The sequence below is a fragment of the Telmatherina bonti genome (genome assembly GCF_933228915.1).
Source record: "Telmatherina bonti genome assembly, chromosome: 23".
NCBI classification, from domain to species: domain Eukaryota; kingdom Metazoa; phylum Chordata; class Actinopteri; order Atheriniformes; family Telmatherinidae; genus Telmatherina; species Telmatherina bonti.
Genome location: NC_136632.1, coordinates 25,830,533 through 25,837,032, shown reverse-complemented (window position 1 = coordinate 25,837,032; position 6,500 = coordinate 25,830,533).

The following is a 6,500-nucleotide window of genomic DNA, read 5'->3' as shown; positions in this document are numbered from 1 at the left end:
ACCCATGCCTGGCAGTTTCTGTGGTCTTTACAATATAACGTGGTCTGTATAATAAAAATACTTTACAATGCAAAGTAATTGGGTTTTTTTTTTTGTTTGTTTTGAATTAATTTTATTTGCTGGACAGATCACCAGTTTATCGCAGCGTCAACACACATCAAACATGATTATTGGTCCGAAACCTGAACCTTGTGGAAAACTTATTCTGGCCTGAATTTCTGCCTGATAAATATCAAACCTGTAAAGTAAAATGTTGCATCGGTTTAAAGTAGATTTCATGGTACAATAAGTATTTAAAAGATTTAGGATGTTCAGCAAACTGTTAAAATGAATATAAACTTTTCCCTTTTCATCCCTAAATAGGAAGATGGATGATTCAAGCAGGTTTCTACAAGTTTTTGTCAGTGTCCTGCATAAAACCGATAAAACCTTCTGCAGAACAGATAAAACTTTATTACACAAGTTTTTAAAGTGTCCTTTTTAATGAGAAAAGTTGAAAATATTTATGCAGAGTTTTAACATTTTAAGAATAAAATGGATTAGTATTGGTGCACTGCTGTTCATGTGGAAAAAATGTTTATGGGGTGTTTTTTGTGGAGACCTTCTAGCCTCAACTAGTGGTCCACAATGGGGCCGCAGACCACAGTTTCAGACATCCTGAGCTGATGTGTGACCGTCTGCAACCCACTGCTGTTTGGAGACGTTTTGTCAGCGTTCCAGCTGTTCAAACATTGTGCACCATGAATGGAAGCTCTGCCTGCTGCCGTTCACTTCTGTCCGTCCGTCTGCATTGTTGTCTGTCAGACAGAAGATAAACAGTGGATTCTGATAAATGCCAGACCTTCCTTTCTGTCCTCCCAACAAAGTTCACCTTTTATTACAGGAAGCAAACCTCAGATCATCATCAGCACTGGGAAACTGGTGTTACGGATCCAGAAAAAGATGAACAATCATGCTGAGGTTAAACCCAGTTTATATTATGTCGAGGATTTCTGGATTTTCATGGTGTTGCATCATAAGTCTGAGATTATTTAGATATAAATTTGCAAAAGCTTTTCATAGTAAACATGATGTATGTGTGCAAATGCTTAAGGTGCAAAAAGGTTTAAAATACCAAACACAACTTCCACGTCTCACCTGCACTTTTAGGTTTTGTTTGAATCACAATTAAGTCATCTGAATCATTAGATTTAGTTCATTTTAATCAACCAAATGAAATGTTGTCTACAGTAGATGAAACATAGCATTAATTTAACCTGTTGGACTGTTATTAAACTTAATACATTTGTGAAAATGTGCCCGTTTTTTGTTGACTTATATCTTTAGATTAATTGATTTTTCTCTGATAAGCTGGGTTATTTGACTGTAGATCATGAAGTTTGCAGCTTTTATAATCAAGCAGGAATGCTGGATGCCATGTACAAGACAACAGGAATGACCAGAGTTGTTCATGATACAATGTTAGCATTAGCATGTTTAGCTTAGCATGGATTTTAGGATGGCCTGCATGAGAGTGTTCCTTCAAATGTGTGTTTTACTTGTTTCTTACAGTTTCCAAAGCATTTTGTTTTACATTACATCAAATTTTAACTTTAAGTCTGTATGTTATTTATTTTTTCTTCCAGATGACATTTTGTCACATTAGCTTCAGCAGAGGCTGGATCCAAATGAAATCTAGTTGCCTTTTATCTTAAAAAAAACAACAAAACAAAACATGGGTCTTGGTGCCCGGGGATACGGCCGACCTGCCGCTCGGTGGCGGTTTGGGGATCCTGGCTCTCCATTGGGGTGGAGTGGGTTGGAGGGTTGCCTTTGGGCTCTTGGGGTCCACGCTTTGTCTGCCCTGGGCAGCCGGTGTCCGGGGGGGCCGGGCGTTGCCAGTTTGGGCCCGCTGAGGCCTGTTCCCCCTGACTGTGGGGGACTCCAGCTCGGGCCCGTCCTCTGCCACCTCCTGGGTGGGTGCATGGCTGGCTCCGGAGCGGGGTGGTATCTGTGTTTGGAGACGACTGCCAGCTGCCTGGTTCTCGGGTTTCTCCTGGCCTTCCTCTTTTCTTTGTGTGGGCGGGGCCACATTGGCATGATCACTCTTCTCTGAACACGTTCCACTCTGTATGTTCTGCATGTGACAGTTTGCAGGTTTATTTACTAACAGCAGCTAGTTTTCTTTCTGTGTGTCTGGTTTAACTGGTTAGTTTCTGGATTCTCCTGACAGTTGATGGTTCGTTCTCCTGCAGGGGGAACATGACTCCAGTGTGTATAGGTGTATGTTTAAGTGTATATATAAGCAGGTGTGTACATGTGCTTATGTATACGTAGGTCTTTGTCATTCTTTCTTTCTGTCTCTCTTTTTCTCTCTACAAGGTGTTTTTCTTTTGTCTCTTCTTTTCGATTCTCTTTCTGTCCTCTCCGGTCCGGTCAAGAAGTACAAAGTTTGTATTATAAACAATTGTAAAAAAATCAGTAATGTCAAGGGGAGCATTACATCTACAAAACTTCCCTAGGCAAAGTAAATTTGCTCATCAGAATACAGCATCCAGAAAATAATTCTCCTTGCTTTAATGCTGGACAAAAAAACCAAAAAAAAAAACCAAACAAACATGGAGATAAATTTTGATTTGATTTAGTCTGTCAAATATTTCAGTCCACACAATGCCCCCTACTGGCTAAAATGTAAACTGCACACTAAAGTGTGAGGGTTTCAGTAGTAGTTAGCTTCATGCAGGAGCTCAAGAGATCCCCCCCCAGTATTGTAATAAGCAGAATGATGGCTTTAATGCCATGCATTTTAGTTTAGGGCAGCAGGGAAGGTGGAGCCTATCACGGATGAGAGGAGGGGTTCAGGATGGGCGATAACGAAACGTTAACTGTCAATAGATGTTATTTGTTATTAGCATTTTTTTTCATCATTGACACTTCTTACCCCTGAAAGGAAAATCCTGATTGTGTAAAGGTGCATCAGTATCTTCATTGTGAGGGAAATATGCAAAATAAATTAAATTTAAGAACATTAATACTTTAAAAAGTTTAAAAACAATAAATTATACTGATGAATAAAAGCAACAAAAAGTAGATAAAATCAATCTTTTAAAGTTATTTTAAAAATCTTTCAATTAAGATTATTAATAGTCATTAACTGGAAAATAAAACATGTAATATGATGAATATGATAAAACAAAATGCACAATGCCCTCCATCAAACTGGTTAAATATCCCATTAAAACCTCATCCCTGACAGTGGTGGCATCATCGTGACATGAAATCTGACAGGCTGCTGTAGTCATGTGACAGAAGGAAAACACTCCCACCATTTAATTGTCTAAAATGTTTTAAAGCGAAAACACATTACATGTTTTGTATCAGCAGAGTGGTATCTACATAGACAACCCAGATTGAACTGGATATTTTGACTGGGTGATGTCAAAGTATTGATAAACCCATCACAAGGTTGGGTACATCCTGGACACTCCATCACAAAAAGATAAAACTTCACTTTTATGTCCGAAAACATAAAATAACCACTTTAACTTCATCTTAGGCTCCATAGAAACAAATTTAGGTATTGAACACCTTCCTGTGGTCCATCTCTGACATGCAGGATTTAATGTGTCTGCGCCCTGGCGTGGGTGGAGCCGCCCAACCTCCTCCAGGTGAGACTTTTAACACCAAGTTAAAGTCAGATTGAATAAATGACATGTTTTCTGAAGATGGTTTTATTCCAATATGTCCATTAAACTTTTCTATTTGCCGCTTTTTTTTTTTTAAACAGTTCCTCACACTTTTAATTCTAGGTTTTTGTTCTGTTTTTGTTTTGTCTGTTTGCAGTTTTAATGGTTGGTCTGGTACATACAACCTTCTTGGCCTTACACATAAAGATTTTATCATACTGCAGTGAGAACGTCCAACGCCACCCTGCTTCCTCATCCCGCCACTCCTCTGGCACGCCAGGTGAAAATTCCCAGAGCTGCCACTGGATGAATCACACCAGCATCCAGAAGTAAAACATAGCTGCAGCAATGAGATGAAGATGGTTGCATTAACTAACCGGACAAGCAGCAGCTGTGATCTGTGTTTATACTCCACATGATGAACAGCGATGACTTAATTCACCCCTCTTTGCTTTACTGTGGCGAGCAGCTGAAATGTATGTGTGTATGTGTGTGTGTGCTGGGAGACAAACAGGGACGCTGTTTATAACTGTGACGGAGTTATTTTTAGTCTAAAGTCAACACAGTGTTGCTCTTAATGGCTCTGCCGGATTCCTTTCTGTTGTACTCTGCTCAGCAACCCAATAACACGAAGCTGTTCACGAAAACAACATGGAGATGAGAATAACATCTGAAATGATGGATGATGAGAAGCTCAAGATAAAACTTGGTCTGAGTCTTGAGTTAATATGACAAACAAGGAAAAGTAGGCATAAAGTGATTAAATGTGTTCAGAAATTGAGGCGTTTGTCCAGCTCTAAAAGATTTGGTTCTTTGTCACAGTCTAAAATCCCTTCAAGCTTCCCTTCATTTGTTTGCCTTTAGGATCAGTTCTCCAGACTTCTCCAAGGACTTTCTAAAGCTCTTTTTTGGATGATTTTATGACTTTGGTTCTGTTCTCTGTCCAGATGATTCTGCTTCACATGCTGAGGTCCAGGTTCTAGGGACAATCCATCCCTCCATATGACTGGTTTCCACTGATCCCTAGTCCAGTTCTTGTGTCATGTGACATAGCTTAGCCTTTTCTGGCCTCTTAACAGCTATGTTTCCATGGAGGCATTTTTGATGAAGCCTAGGCCAACAGCAGATGATCCAGATGCATGTTCAGGTCCTGGTTCAGGTCTTTGCTGGATTTGTTTTAATTTATTCTTCCAGATGCTCTAAGATCTGCATCCACCTCCATCCATCCATCCATTCTCAGCCGCTTATCCGGGGTCGGGTCGTGGGGGCAGCAGCCTATGCAGGGAAGGCCAGACTTCCCTCTCCCCAGCCACATTTGCCAACTCTGCAGGGGGATCCCGAGGTGTTCCCAGGCCAGCCGAGAGATATAATCCCTCCAGCGTGTCCTGGGTCTTCCCCGGGGTCTCCTCCCAGAGGGACGTGCCTGGAACACCTCACCAGGGAGGTCCAGGAGGCATCCTGACCAGATGCCCGAGCCACCTCAACTGGTTCCTCTCGATGCGAAGGAGCAGCGGCTCTACTCTGAGCCCCTCCCGGATGACCGAGCTCCTCACCCTATCTCTAAGGGAGAGCCCGGCCACCCTGCAGAGGAAATCCATTTCAGCCGCCTGTATACGAGATCCCATTCTTTCGGTCACGACCCACAGCTCATGACCATAGGTGAGGGTAAGAACGTAGATCGACTGGTAAATTGAGAGCTTTGCCTTTTGGCTCAGCTCCTTCTTCACCACGACAGATCGGCACAGAGTCCGCATTACTGTAGATGCCCTGTCGATCTCACGCTCCATCCTTCCCTCACTCATGAACAAGACCCCGAGAATTTACACTACTCCACTTGAGGCAGGACCTGACTCCCGACCCGGAGAGGGCAATCCACCTTATTCCAACTGAGGACCATGGTCTCAGATTTGGATCATCAATCATTGAACTGCGGCCCAGGGAATCCTGATGCCAGGTGTACATATGGACACTCTTATGTTGGAACATGGTGTTCGTTATGGACAATCCATGACGAGCACAGAAGTCCAATAACAAAACACCATTTGGGTTCGGGGGGGGGGGGGGGGGGGGGGGCTCCCAATCACTCCCCTCCAGGTCTCGCTGTCATTGCCCACGTGAGCACTGAAGTCCCCCAGCAGAACAATGGAGTCCCCAGAAGGAGCACCCTCCAACACTCCCTCCAAGGACCCCAGAAAGGGTGGGTACTCTGAACTGCTGTTCAGTGCATAAGCACAGACAACAGTCAGGACCCGTCCCCCCACCCGGAGGCGGAGGGAAACTACCCTTTCATCCACCGGGGTAAATCCCAACGTGCAGGCACCAAGCTGGGGGCTGATGAGAATGCCCACACCTGCTCGGCGCCTCCCACCACGAGCAACTCCAGAGTGGAAGAAAGTCCAGCCCCTCTCGAGGGTTCTGGTTCCAGAGCCCAAGCCATGCGTCGAGGTGAGTCCAGCTATATCTAGCCGGAACTGCTCAACCTCGCGCACAAGCTCAGGCTCCTTCCCCACCAGAAAGGTGACGTTCCACTTCCCTAGAGCCAGCTTCTGCAGCCGAGGATGGGACCACCAGGGTCCCTGCCTCTTGCCATCACCCAGCTCACATTGCACCAGACCCCCACAGTTCCTGCTGCAGATGGTGAGCCCACGGGAGGTGGGGCCCATGTAACCCTTTCGGGTTAAGCCCAACCGGGCCCTAATGGGCGAAGGTCCAGCCACCAGATGCTCGCTCTCATGCCCCACCCTCAATCATGGCTCCAGAGGGGGACCCCGGTGACCCACGTCCAGGCAAGGGAACACTTCAGCCAATGGTAATCATCATCATAGGGGTCGCTGA